This window comes from Ovis canadensis, chromosome 3 (assembly GCF_042477335.2).
Source record: "Ovis canadensis isolate MfBH-ARS-UI-01 breed Bighorn chromosome 3, ARS-UI_OviCan_v2, whole genome shotgun sequence".
In the NCBI taxonomy this organism is placed as follows: Eukaryota; Metazoa; Chordata; class Mammalia; order Artiodactyla; family Bovidae; genus Ovis; species Ovis canadensis.
In genome coordinates, this window is record NC_091247.1 from 90,767,026 (window position 1) to 90,782,611 (window position 15,586).

Consider the following 15,586-nt stretch of genomic DNA (forward strand, 5'->3'; position numbering starts at 1 on the left):
AATATTCACTGGAAGTACTGATGCTGAAGCTGAAATTCCAATACTTTGGCCATCTGATGCGAAGAACTGACTGGAATGAGCAAGGCTGAAGGCAGGAAGAGAAGGGGAAGACAGAGGATGACATGGTTGGATGGCATCACTGACTCAATGGACAGGAGTTTGAGCAAGCTCTGGGAGCTGGTGATGGACAGGGAAGCCTGGCGTGCTGCAGTCCATGGAGTCGCAAAGAGTCAGACACAAGCAACTGAACTGAGCTGAAATCTGTCTTTGAAACTTGTGGCTGTAATATGAGGTAACCACCACCAGAGGGCACTGCTGCCTGCATGTGGTGCTCACATGGGTGTTTCCAGATGACGACTGACAATCATGAAATTGATTGCACTGTCGGTAAACATGGACAGTCTAACCTCATTCATTTTCCTGCTGAAGAAACTGAGGTCCAGAGAAATGTAACAATATTCCAAAAGTCAAATCAGGATAAAATTTCAAAATATTAAGCTTTTTTAAAAATAACACTAAATTATTAAATTCTAAGGGTAAAAATAATTGAGCTTTACGTTTTGGAACTGTTCAAAAGTCTCTTGATTAATATCCTGAAGTATAGATCAAGGTTATGAAATATATATATACTGCTGAATCATCATCTGAAGAACACTGTCTAGGTAACTAATGTAATGGGAAAGTACCACTAGAGGAGCCTGGCGGGTTACACTCCACTGGGTTGAGAAGAATCGGACACTGAGCACACACACAAACATAGTAAGTGGAATAGATATGTATTTCACTTACTTGCAGGAAACGCAATAAACCTGCAAATCAAAACTGAACTATTTTAAGCGCTGTAACTCTTGGTTTATAACTTGCTCTTATATTGCATTTATCTTCATCTGAAGTGACTCTTCTTACCTACCCCTCTGATTCAGAACCAGATACAGTCCTAGTAGCTCTTCTTCTGTCAGTGACTTATTTGGCTACTATGGTGGGCACTGTAATTATGTTGTGAATAGTAACTTCTAGGGTTGAACAGTGTACAACCAGCATAACTGTCCACAACAGCCACTGAGACCCAAAGCTCAGATAGAAGCATAAAGGAAAGCCTTCTTGTGCCCTCAAGCCTCCCCATGAGCTCATCTTTTGAAATTTCTTGCTTAAGACCCTGGGTTACTGATGCTGAGCAAAACTATGATCATCCTAGTTTCTGCTCCTTGCAGATTTATGCCAACTCACTTCCTAAGCACTTCCTGATGCTTTCCTCCCAGTCCGTAAGGGGTACAGTCTGTCTGCGTGAAGGGGGAGGAGACAGACTTTCCCTCATCCTTCTTCTGCCAGGCATGCCTGCTCTGGTCATGAGCTGAGCACATAAAAGGCATGGGCAGCCAGTGGCTTTATTCTAGCCATAGTTGTCTTACAAGGTCAATTAGGAAAGGGTCAAAGTAAACACACCATTATTTGACTTCAAAACCTCAAACAAAGAATCGGGCTTTAAGCAGTTACATACAGTGATTGTTCTCATAGTCTCACTCAGCACAGTTCATTTTCTTACAGTACCTTTCAACTATTAGTGAAGAGAGAGAAATGCTCTCTGCAAAGTTTATTTAAAATGCATGAAAGTAAAGCTTTCACTAAAGAGCAAATCAACTCATTCAGGGTAACACCAAAAAGGTATTTCTAGAAAATTGAATGCCTATTCATAGTCTCTGATTTCAGTTTTAACTGGCTAAAAATTTGATTTGAGATCAGTTAGATTGCTTGTTAATGAAAAATAAAAGTGTTAATGAAAAATAAAAGTGTTGCTTTTTGTAATCAGATTTGGTTTGATCCCTGGGTCAGGAAGATCCCCTGGAGAACGGAATGGCTACCCGCTCCAGTATTCTGGCCTGGAGAATTCCATGGACAGAGGAGCCTAGCAGGCTGCAGTCCATGGGGTTGCAAAGAGTCAGACACAACTGAGCGACTTTCACTTTCACTGTTCCTTTTATGTGCATGTCTTATTTTCTCTACTTTAGCTCTACATTATGAAGATCCTAATAGATCAGTGCAATTATATTCATAATGCAAGCTATCCTCTAGTCAGAATATTTTCAGTAACAAAGCATGGCCAAATACCTTCTTACCACTACAATGTAGTATATAGCTCTTACGAAAATAAGCTTTGAATAAAATGGATACTTCAAAGTTCAAATCATACACAAACTAAAATTTCAGACGTGTTCTTATTATCAACTTTCCATCTGTCCATCAAATGCCCCCCGCATTTAACTGTCCTGTATTGTTGAGGCCACTGAGACAACAGCTTCAGCCTGCTGGTCCTCCTCAGCTGGCGTCCGGAACCCCTGCTGACTCACTCCCGCTCCAGGGAACTGGGTTTGCAGTCCACTTCCAGGACACTCCTCCCAAGTTCATTCGCCAACAGTGTAGCAGGAAATGGAGTAATTTTTCCCCCTTTTATAAGGGGTCCACCCCACCTCCGCCTTTTAACTTTCCTTGCTCTGAGACAAACCCTGTTTCCTTTGCTAGTATCAACGACTGCGATGCGATCATAATCTGAACGTGACTTACTTGCTCATGGCGTTCCCTAATGCACCTGCCTAAGACAAAGTTGTTTCAAAAAACCCATATTTTGGCTTCATTTCTAGTGTTCTTCTCATGCACAGTCCCTATTTTTGTGCCTGGCCTTTGTGTCATTCATCCTGTTTATTCTCTCGCGTTCACAAGTCCAGTGTCTCTTTCCTGGTGGAGTGTTTACTGTCCCACCTCCTCCCTGCGCTTCTCCAGCATACATCTGGGGAAGAAGGAGGAACCACGCTTCGCTCCAAACTGAAAACAAAGGCCCTTGCTTAAGGATGTGTTTGTACAGGATGGTAACGGGAACTGCAGGAGGTCTACAAAAGGCAGATATTTTCTTTAGCTGGTTCTCAATCATTTCTTCAATCCCAGTTGTGATGGCTGATGAAAGAAAGAAAGTGAAGTTGCTCAGTCGTGTCCGACTCTTTGCAAACCCATGGACTGCAGCCTGCCAGGCTCCTCCGTCCATGGGATTTTCCAGGCAAGAGTCCTGGAGTGGGTTGCCATTTCCTTCTCCAGGGGATCTTGCCGACCCAGGGATCGAAGCCGGGTCTCCCACATTGTAGGCAGACGCTTTTACTGTCTGAGGCTAATATTATGTGTTAAATCAGCCAGGCCATGGAGTGCCTGGATGTCACTGTTCAAACATTATTTTGAGGGGTCCCTGGTGGCTCAGTCGTAAGGAACCCACCTGCTAATGCAGGAGGATGCAGGTTCAGTCCCTGGTCGGGGAAGATGCCACATGCTGTGGGGCAGCTAAGCCCATGCTCCACAACAAGAGGAGCCACCACAATGAGAAGCCCGCACAGCCCAGCTAGAGAGTAACCCCCACGTGCCACAACTAGAGAAAAGGCCATGCAGCAATAAGATAAAAATAAATATTTTTTAAAAATCATGTTTTTGGGTGTTTCTGGAATGGGATCAACACTGACATTGGTGTGTCTGAGTAAAGCAAATTACCCTCCATAAAGTGGGTAGGCCTCTTTCAATGAGTTGATGGCTTTATTAAAACAGAAAGACTGGCCCTCCTCTGAGAAGAATTCCACTGCCCAACCACCTCTGCACTTTGGGCTCCTTCTACAAAACCAGCTCTTCCTGATGGCTTCTGACCTGGAACTTCAGCTCCCCTTGGGCCTCCACAGCATCAGGCCACTCTATAGATTTTGGATTTACCAGCTTCTATAATCACGCCAAAGAATGTTCATCTCACATGCTAGCAAAGTAATGCTCAAAATTCTCTAAGCTAGGCTTCAGCAATACGTGAACCATGAACTTCCAGATGTTGAAGCTGGATTTAGAAAAGGTAGAGGAACCAGAGATCAAATTGGCAACATCTGCTGCATCATAGAAAAAGCAAGAGAATTCCAGAAAAACATCTGCTTCATTGACTATGCTAAAGTCTTTGACTGTGTGGATCACAACAAACTGTGGGAAATTCTGAAAGAGATGGGAATACCAGACCACCTGACCTGCCTCCTGAGAAATCTGTATGCAGGTCAAGAAGCAACAGTTGGAACCAGACATAGAACAATGGACTGGTTCCAAATTGGGAAAGGAGTACATCAAGGATACATATAGTCACCCTGCTTATTTAACTTATATAAAGAGTATATCATGCAAAATGCTGGGCAGGATGAAGCACAAGCAGTAATCAAGATTGCCAGGAGAAATATCAATAACCTCAGATATGCAGATGACACCACCCTTATGGCAGAGAGTGAAGAACTAAAGAGCCTTTTGATGAAAGTGAAAGAGGAGAGTGAAAAAGTTGGCTTAAAGCTCAACATTCAGAAAACTAAGATCATGACATCTGGTCCCATCACTTCATGGTAAACAGATGGGGAAACAACAGAAACAATGACATCAGTGGCTGATGGTGACTGCAGCCGTGAAATTAAAAGACGCTTGCTCCTTGGAAGAAAAGCTATGACCAACCTAAACAGCGTATTAAAAAGTAGAGACATTACTTTGCAGACAAAGGTCCACAGAGTCAAAGCTATAGTTTTTCCAGTAGTCATGTATGGATGTGAGAGTTGGACCATAAAGAAAGCTGAGCACTGAATAATTGATGCTTTTGAACTGTGGTGTTGGAGAAGACTCTTGAGAGTCCCTTGGTCTGCAAGGAGATCAAATCAGTCAGTCTTAAAGGAAACCAGTCCTGAATATTCATTGGAAGGACTGATGCTGGAGCTCCAATAGTTTGGCCACCTGATGTGAAGAACTGACTCATTGGAAAAGACCCTGATGCTGGGAAAGATTGAGGGCAGGAAGAGAAAGGGACAACAGAGGTTGAGACGGTTGGATGGCATCACTGACTCAAAGGACATGAGTTTGATCAAGCCCCAGGAGTTGGTGAGGGAAGTCTGGCATGCTGCAGTTCGTGGGGTTGCAAAGAGTCAGACACGACTGAGTGACTGAATTGACTGACAATCATGTGAGCCAATTCCTTAAAATGAATGAATTTAGCAGTCAGTCAGTCAAGCTCAATCTCACTCTCTCCCATTGGTTCTGCTTTTCTGGAGAACCCAGACTACACCACCAAGCTGTCCTTATTGGGACATGGGAAGTTTGTCATCGTTGCAGTAGGCAATCTCAATAAGGTGAGCACATACCTTCAGCAGAAGGTACCTAATTCTTAACAGGAGTTTTGATCCCTGGGTTGGAAAGATCCCTTGGAGAAGGGAAAGGCTACTCACTCCAGTATTCTGGCCTGGAGAATTCCATATACTACAGTCCATGGGGTCGCAAATAGTCAGACACGACTGAACAACTTTCACTTCCACGTGTAGGTATAGAAAAGCTTTTATTAATGCTATCTTCTCTATTATTCCCTCGAAAGTCACTGCAGTGGAAGATATTGCTTATAAAAACAATGCACATTAGGAATACTCGGGATCCCCTGTTAACCTGGAAACCCAGAACGTGCCTTGTGTATCACGTACACGGCTACTTAGACTCAAACTGTGAATACACACATCTCATGTCCTGGTCTTAATTCTCTAATAACTGACAATCACTGTCATGAATTTTCCTTCCCAGGGTCCTCAGTTGCCCTAAGATGGTAATGCTGCCACGAAGATAATGACATACATTAAGTTTAGAATATTAATACTTTACCGTTAAGGTTTGAGAGTAAGGGTTTTTTTGTTGGTGTTGCTATTTAATATGTCTAGAATGTTTAAGAAAACCATATACTAGATAATCTGACAGGCCTATGACCTCAATTTTGAAATATGTAGGATTTTTTTGTTGCTTGAGAATTAACAGAACTCTATTAGGTCAGTAAATACTATCTAAATTCATTAGGGAATTCAATTTGTTGCATTTTAAGTTTAGTTTATTAGCTTTATAAGAGCTACTTAAATACTTAAGAAGAAAATGCTTGTTAGGATTATAGGCTGCCCTTTCAGCTCTATAAAGTGCTTGAGAGAAAATCAAATACATAAAGTTTATACATCAGAGGCCAAAGTGTTAAGAGATTTAATTAACAAGAATTTTGATATAGAAATAACTCTCAAGGAAAGTTTAATCTGTTCCTTGAGATATATAAACATGATAAAATGAAAATGGATCTTACTTTATATAAAAATATTAGATTTATAAACAGAAGGACAAAATATTTAAGTCGAACTTAAAGTCTTAGGTAAGTCTAGATTTTAACGCTGATCAATTGAATATACTGAATTCCACTTTGCAGACTTCCCTGGTGGCCCAGTGGCTAGGACTCTGTGTTCCCACGGCCGGGGTGGGGGGTAGGGGTGGGGGAGGGGGGTGTGGGGTTTGATCCCTGCTCAGGGAACTAGATCTTGCATGCTGCAACCAAGAGTTCCAATGCTGCAACTGAAGGGCGCACATGTCGCCAAGTTAAAAAAAAAAAAAAAAGATCCCACGTGCCACAACTAAAAGATGAGGCCCAACAAAAACCTCAACCTTGACCAGTCTTTTCCAGGCCTCTCTCAGACATCCTAACCACACTGGCAGCTCGGGAGCCTCAAGGGACATAGAAGCAGCAGCTTCTTTCGGAGGCTGCTGAGGTGTCTGGCTCTGTGTCAGTCCCCAAACGCACTCCTGCCCCCGCATCGTCTTTGACTCTTGCCTACTTTCAAAGAGATTTCTAGCACTGTATAGCAAGGTGACAATGGGGAATAATCTTTAGCTCAACTTACTTCCTGGAACAAGATTTGATTTATAATCATTGCTAACACCTGCGAAGTATTTCTTCCATGTCAAACATCTCACAATGCATGATCACATTTTTATCCCTCATTCAATCCTGAGGCAGATGTTGGTCAGCTATTTTACAAAAACGAGGAAACTAATGTAACGATCACATTAAACACCAAGGTTCTATGTGCATAATTCACTACTTAAGCCTTTCTAGTAAAAGTATTTTCGCTCTTTTCAGGAAAGTAAGGAAAAGCCTTCTAAATAAATGTAAAGCATCTTCAAGAAGAAGCAATATAAATTGCTTATTTGCCATTTCATACCGTATTCAATTTAATCTAGTTCCATAGATACCAAGAATTTTGTCTCAAAAAAAGTGGACCACTTACCGTTGAGAGTATGTATACTCTATACACATAGAGTGCATATATATGGCAGCCACTCGATTGAGGAGATCTTTTGTCTCTTTCCAGTTTGATTTAAATTCTCCACTATAGTTTATTAACAGCTAAACTTTCTTTAATCATCATAAGCAGGATCTATGATCACAATGATAAATGCTCTCATACTTACAGAGTATTAATTACTGTAACCTCAAAAGAGTTCTCAACTTGGGATAAAGGAAACTGAAGTAACTCGTCCAGTGTAATCGACAGAAGCAGTGCCAAGAGCAGAACGAGATCCCTGGACTGCCCAAACCAAAGGCGGTGACTACGCACTGTGCCTCACTTGTAGGATGTTCCAAAGTTATTATTAACATTCTTTGGAAACATAGTTCTTGGAAAAGCCTTTAAACCGTGACTGCTGAAAGGCCTTTTGCAACCACTGCCCAATTACAATATTTTTTCAAGTTTAGTCCGTGAGTCAAATCCTTGTCTTCCTTCACACCTCCAAGGGTATTATGAAACTTGTTACACTAAGATCTTTGGGAACATGTAAGAGCCAGGCACGGATATGGAAGAAATCACTAGCTCGATTGTTCAAAGAGAGATTCCAGCTAACTTCACTCCTGCAAAACCATATAAAAAAAATTGGGGGTAGAGAAGTTATAATAAGGAAGTATGAAAAATAGTGTGGCCTAGGAAATGATGGATTTATTAAAAAAGGATGTCACCTGTGCATTTAAATGAGCAATACTAAGGAATGAACTTCTAATTTAGCAATACAACATAACTTTGTCAGTTCTACAGAATTTTACACTTCCTGTAAATACAAACTGTATATCTGTTCTAAAATTTATGGCCTAGATGAAACATAGTAGGGTGTTCAAGCAAATAATGAAATGAAGGAATATGTAAATAACTGAAGCTGAAAACAGATAACTATAAATAATTTAGATTGCATTTCAGACATGGTTCTTAGTAACTGCACTCTGCATATAATAGTTCCCTAAACATGTTGTTGAGTTGCAAGACAGGGAAAGAGACACAGATGTGTATAACGGACTTTTGGACTCAGAGGGAGAGGGAGAGGGTGGGATGATTTGGGAGAATGACATTCTAACATGTATACTATCATGTAAGAATTGAATCGCCAGTCTATGTCTGACGCAGGATGCAGCATGCTTGGGGCTGGTGCATGGGGATGACCCATAGAGATGTTATGGGGAGGGAGGTGGGAGGGGGGGTTCATGTTTGGGAACGCATGTAAGAATTAAAGATTTTAAAAAATAAAAAACTAAAAAAAAAAATAAAAAGAAAGAATTAGACACAAATCCATATTAAAATCTACAGAATTCTCTACTGACAGAACTGATTTAAAATCTTTCTTATGCGGTAATGATTATATTTTTCTTCCTGGCCCTGAAGTGGTTGAGAGCATGGAGGCTGAGGCCTGGATGTGGCTCCACCACTCCCAGGTAGCTGACCATGGTGGGCAGTGTAATAATCTGTATTCCTGCAACGAGAATTTTCAAATCAAATCTAACCTATATATCTGTATCTTTAAACAGCTCTCCAAGCAAAACAGAGGATCCATGCCTCTGCATTTCTAGTAATAGCAGTTATTTTTCAAAGCCTTTGTCAATTTCTTTTGTGGTACTTCAGTTTCCTTGGAGGTTTTTTTTAAACCCCACTGTCACCTTTCTATGCCTGACGTGCATTAAGTTATTACTTCAGAGATGACACCGTCCTTATAGCAGAAAATGAGGAGGAATTAAAGAGCCTCTTGATGAAGGTGAAAGAGGGCTTGGCTTGGGTTCCCAAATCATTGTGGACAGTGACTGCAGATATGAAATTAAAAGATGCTTGCTCCTTGGAAGAAAAGCAATGACAAACCTAGACAGTGTATTAAAAAGCAGAGACATTATTTTGCCTACAAAGATCCGTATAGTCAAAGCTATGGTTTTTCCAGTAGTCATGTAAGGAAGTAAGAGCTGGACAATAAAGAAGGCTGAGCACTAAAGAATTGATGCCTTTAAACTGTGGTGCTGGAGAAGATTCTTGAGTGTCCCTTGGACAGCAAGGAGATCAAACCAGTCAATCCTAAAGGAAATCAGTCCTGAATATTCACTGGAAGGACTGAAGCTGAAGCTCCACACCTGATGCGAAGAACTGACTCATTGGAAAAGAGTCTGATGCTGGGAAAGATTGAAGGTGGGAGGAGAAGGGGACAACAGAGGATGAGATGGTTGGATGGCATCACGTACTCAATTGACATGAGTTTGCGCAAACTCTGGGAGATGGTAAAGGACAGGGAAGCCTGGAGTGCTGCAGTCCATGAGGTCGCAGAGTCCAAAATGACTGAGTAAACAGAGGTTGAAACACTGGTGGCGCAGTACACTGTATCAACCAATAGGTGGCGATCTCTCAACACACTAAGTCTCCCCTCAAAATTTCTTAACTTCTAAATTGTAGACTGGACTTATATCAAGACTTTTATCAACTCTTTATGTTCAGTTTTCTCACAGTAAGTCTAATTATTTTAACAATTTCCTTAACAGAAGTCTAATTATTTTAACAAGATAACCACAAGCACTGGGATCTCTGACCACTTGAGATTCCAGTGTTCCAATGTGTGTCTCATTTTCTTTCATTTGCAGGTCAATTGGTTTTTATTTCCATAGGATAACAGCAACCTATATATAATGCACATTTTCTCAGAAAATTTCAGTTTATATTTTTAAGAGTAGCAGTAAATAAAAACATTAAAGTTTTATTTAGATAAGTGCTAGGCATCAACAGTTTAATTCACTGAGAATTACTGACTCGTTTTAATCCATTAATTCATCATATCTATGTGCTTAACTCTGATACAGAGTCTAACTTGGCTAAGCTCACTGTCTGGCTCTAAAGCTCATAGATTTTCTCTCTTAGCACACAGCAGGGTGAGGAGATGGAAAAAAATCCCAGCTTTTTATTTTTCATTATCACTTTTATATTCTAAGTGATAACGGTTTATCTGTGATGAGCTGTGAGACCTTGGGGCAGCAGAAACTGGAGTAACACTAGGAGCGCAGATTGTGGTTGAAAGCACGGATGCCAGTGCCTGGATTTGAATCTGCCGTTTCCTGGCCATGGCAGTTAATACAATCTGTGCCTCAGTTCCCCTCTCCTCAAAAGGAAGTAATTATATACCTATCTCACAGGATGGCTGGGATAATTAAGTATCTTAATTGATGATAAGCATCCTGAACGTGCCTGGCATTGAGCAATAGTAAGCTACCATCGTTTTTTATTCGGATGGAGACCCAGAAAAACCAAGCTATATAAAACTCATATGCCAATAAACTCCAGATGTCGGAGTTCATGACTTCCTTCTAGCATGACACTGAAAGTTTACCGAAAGATCGAACAATGGGCACCCTCTGTTGTTCATAACATGGATACAACGTTTGGTCTTTCCTGACTCGGTTTTCCAAATAGCTCTTTCTCTTGGAGGCTGGCTGTGATAGCATGATAAGGAGTCCAGATGTGATGGTCCTCCCAAAGCAGTTCAGCACACTTCCCTCCCCAGTCAAGACAAAAAAAAAAAAACATTTTAAGAACAGTCAGGATTAGAGGTTACTGAGAGGGGAAGGAGACGAAGAGGACCCCGGGGCAAGAATAAGAGAAATTCCAGAACTGAGGAAGGGGAGGCTGTCCGTACACAACCACTTCAGCAAACTCACCGCAGTGCCGCTCTCAGCCCTCGGAAACCTTTTCCTCAGGCCTGGTGTTTGGCCTCCCAGACTGGAGCTGAGACGTAAAAGGGGACCCCAAGCAGCCCCAGAAATGCACTGAATGGTACAACAAGGCAAATCTCATGTAAAGGTACCCTGACACAACCCATCAACCTCCACTCCCTCTGCAGGTGGTACCAGTCTGCATATGGTACCAATCCACACGTTGCCATCGAACTTCAGAGAACACTATTTAGGGAGCCACTCCCATCTCCCCTAACTACCAGAATCCTCAGATGCAGTTGCTGCCTTAGCAAGAATTAGTGCCCATGACCTATTGGACCAGAAGTGTGAAAGCCTGTTCTGGAGCCAAGGCTTTACTTTGCACTGCACTTTAATGCTCAAAGCTGATGACAAGCACTGCGATTTATTCCTTGAATTCCTCCAGCAGTGTTTCCATCAGTAACTAATTGTTCCCCAAAGCAGTGCTGCACTCCTTGGGAAACTGGAAGGCTCAGTGACAGGCTGGGATTCACCCAGGGCTTTTATTAATGGATAGACAACGTGGTCCTTTCTCAGCTATCATATATCCCTCAACAGCATCATTTAAAAGGTTCAGTAGCAGAACAAGCAAATCAGTTTTAAAATTCACACACTCTCTGCTTCCTCTCTGAAAAATTAATAACAGCATTAAAGGCAGTTTTAACAAAATCAGGTTGAATGCTACAGGTGTCTCAAGAACCTTGCTAGTGTGGTCCAAGGACCAGTAGCAGCTGCATTGCCTTGGGACTTAAGAATGTAGAATCCTGGCCACCTCCCCTCCACCTAGAAACTAGAATCTGTCTTTTTTAAAAATAAGACTGTCATGTAGTTGGCATGCCTATTAATGTGGATGAAGCAGTGGTCTAGAAGAGAAAGTTTTATATGAGGATATTATTTCTGCATTTGTCTATCCTTAATTCATGTCCAGATGCTATTAGGTAGTTGTGTACTTTATAAGAACATTATTATTTACTATATTTATTAGGGTGATCTTCAGTGTTACCGTTGTAATTGCTGTAGGCTGCCACAAACCCCACCCATCTGAGACAGCAAACTTAACTGAATGTTCAGACAAAGGACTTGGAATATCACATAAAACTAGTTGAGAAAACAGCAGGGGGCTTGACAGGATTGACTTCAATTTTGAAGTAATTTCAACATTAGGTAAAATGCCATTAAACAGCATTGCATACTCAAAGAAATCATTTGTAAAGAGAGAATCAGTTGAGATGGGAAACTTCACTGTTGTATTTTTTTAAGAAATTGCCACAGTCACCCCCGTCTCCAGCAACCATCCCCTCATCAGTCAGTGATCATCAATATCAAGGCAAGACCCTCAACCAGCAAAAAGATAACTTGCTGAAGGCTTAGATGATGGTTAACATGTTCTAGCAATACAGTGTTCTTAATTAAGGCATGCACTTTTTTTAAAAGTACACTTAATAGACATAAATACTTTACAATGTAAATTTAAGTTTTATGTGCTCTGGGAAACCAGAAAGTTCAGGTGACTTGCTTATTGCAATGTTCGCTTTATTGTGGTGGTCTGGAACTGAATCCATAATATCTCCAAGATATGCCTGTACAGATTGCCAACATCTACTAGATCATAGAAAAAGCAAGAGAAATCTAGAAAAACATCTACTTCTGATTTATTGACAACACCAAAGCCTTTGACTGTGTAGATCACAACAAACTGTGGAAAATTCTTCAAGAGACAGGAATACTAGACCACCTGACCTGCCTCCTGAGAAATCTGTATGCAGGTCAAGTATCAACAGTTAGAACTGGACATGGAACAACAGACTGGTTCCAAACTGGGAAAGGAGTATGTCAAGGCTGTCACCTTGCTCATTTGTCACCCTGCTTATTTAACTTATATGCAGAGAACATCATAAGAAACGCTAGGCTGAATGAAGCACAAGCTGGAATCAAGATTGCCGGGAGAAGTATCAATAACCTCAGATACACAGATGACACCACCCTTATGGCAGAAAGTGAAGAGGAACCGAAGAGCCTCTTGATGAAACTGAAAGATAAGAGTGAAAAAAAGTTGGCTTAAAACTTAACATTCAAAAAACTAAGATCATGGCATCCGGTCCCATCACTTCATGGCAAATAGCTGGGAAAACAGTGGGAACAGTGACAGACTTTATTTTCCTAGGCTCCAAAATCAATGCACATGGTGACTGCAGCCATGAAATAAAAGACGCTTGCTCCTTGCAAGAAAAGCTATGACCAACCTAAACAGTGTATTAAAAAGCAGAGACATTACTTTGCCAACAAAGGCCCATCTAGTCAAAACTATGGTTTTTCCAGTAGTCATGTGTAGATGTGAGAGTTGGACTATAAGGAAAGCTGACCACCAAGGAATTGATGCTTTTGAACTGTGGTGCTGGAGAAGACTCTTGAGAGTCCCTTGGACTGCAAGGAGATCCAACCAGTCAATCCTAAAGGAAATCAGTCCTGACTATTCATTGGAAGGACTGATGCTGAAGCTGGAATTCCAATACTTTGGCCACCTGATGCAAAGAATTGACTCATTGGGAAAGACCCTGGTGCTGGAAAAGATTGAAGGCAGAATGAGAAGGGGACAACAGAGGATGAGATGGTTGGATGGCATCACCAACTTGATGGATATGCGTTTGAGCAAGCTCTGGGAGTTGGTGATGGACAGGGAAGCCTGGCATGTTGCAGTCTGTGGGGTCACAGAGTCGGACATGACTGAGCGACTGAACAGATGCCTGTACATACATAAAACAAAGCCTGCATATCCATTTAAAAGTTACCATCTTTCACCAGTTCTATGACACCCTAGACTGTAAAATACATCCTGATATAATAGACATTAAGATGTGAAAAAATATCTTGTAGCCATTAATAGATGCCAGTTATACAATACCCCCAATTTCAGGGATGCTGAAGAGTAAACCAAAAAACAACATGGGCCTACAATCAATGACACAGATTTCAGTTTTAAATATTCTCTTAAATATAAATGTATAATAACTAATATAAAACTTAAGAAATAATTGATACATAGAATTAAAGACTTGGATGATGAAAACACCAACTGTTAAGAGTGAACACCTTCAGAGGTACAAGCTATTAGGTATAAAATAAATGATAAGCATATACTGTACACATGGGGAATATTGCCAATTTTTCACAATAACTATAAACGGAGTATAACTTTTAAAAATTGCGCATCATTATATTGTACATCTGTAACTTCTATGCTACATCAACACTATACTTCAATTTTTAAAAAAGTGAACATTTTCAAGGAGGAGTCAGTTGTGATGGGGTAGGTAGAAGGGGACATAGCCTCTTAATTTTTTCGAAGTATATGTATACATATATATATATATATATATATATATATTTTAAAGTAAACAATAACAACACTGCCTAAGTAGAAAGAGCTGATCCAAGCATCATGAGAAGATGACTCAAGTCATGTATATTATATTCACCTCCTCTGATTTCATCTTCCTCTCCTTGTGGCATCTGCCAGGAACAGAGGCAACAGTGATGCTAATAATGTGCCACACTCCGGGTTACTCTGCCCCACCTAAATCCTCCTAGTTCTCACAACAACACAAGAGTCATGCCTTCACTTTATAAATGAGCTGCACTGGGTGAGGTTCTTTTTCCCCAGTTTACGCCGCTGCCGTGGGCAGCTCTGAATTCCAGACCCAGGTTTTCTGGCCCCAGAACCCACCCTCTTTCCGTTTCTGGGCTACTAGCCTTACCATCTATATCTTTATTTGTTTGTTCTTCCCGCTTTGCTATTCCTTTTCCTTTTATGGCATTTCAAATTACTTTCTTTTTCTGCTACCTTGGTTTTAAGTTATTTCCAAGCTAAAAAGCTAATTTATTAAATGATTGGAAAATTACATGCTAACTAAAAATTAGAGCATTTTCTCTTTCCAAGCAATTCTTTCCCTCTTTGCCATTCTGATAATTTGTTCATTATGAACTCCTGCACTTTATACCCACACAGTATTTTTCTGGCTTTAACAACCAATTCTATAGTCAAAGACAAAAATGCTATACCAAAGACTTTCAAGTGCTTTCCTTGAACAGGCAATAAGAAGCTGTAGTGGTAAGAAGAGATAAAGGTGATCAGCACAGACCCCAACAGTCACCAAGCAGCCCAGCCTGGAGCCCTGAGTTGGTACCTTCAAGCCCTCCTCCCGGATGAAGAGAAGGGAGGAAACTGAGAGCTTCGCTGATCCCATTTTTGCCGTTTGACCCCAGGTTGAAAACTTGAAGGCCTTCGCCAGTGGCTCAGCGGCAAAGAATGCGCCTGCAATGCAGGAGCTACAGGAGACATGGGTTTGACCCTTGGAGCTGGAAGATGCCCTGGAAGAGGGCATAGCAACCCACTCCAGTATTCTTGCCTGGAGCATCCCATGGACAGAGGAGCCTGGAGGGCTACAGTCCATAGTTGCAAAGAGTCAGACAAAACTGGAGTGACTTGGCATGCACATACTACAACTTGAAAGTCAGGAACATTTGTTCAAATACATTTCACTTACTTTATACTGTTTTCCTTCATGGTTCTAACCCTTCTGTGGAGAGGGGGAACCCTTCTCTCCCACAAAGAGGTTGACACAAAAACTTGAGCTTTGACTTATGGAGAGTGTCTAGGCCCTGACACTTTTTGCTCTAAGCAGAAACTATCAGAAGTGAGAAGGACTGTAGGAAAAA

The 15,586-nt window shown here is 41.1% G+C and overlaps 1 protein-coding gene across 28 annotated transcripts in view; it reads right to left on the reverse strand.

Moving 5' to 3' along the window:
- Positions 1 to 15,586, reverse strand: part of LTBP1 (latent transforming growth factor beta binding protein 1) — a 458,228-nt gene that overhangs the window by 21,385 nt on the left and 421,257 nt on the right. The window lies entirely within an intron of this gene.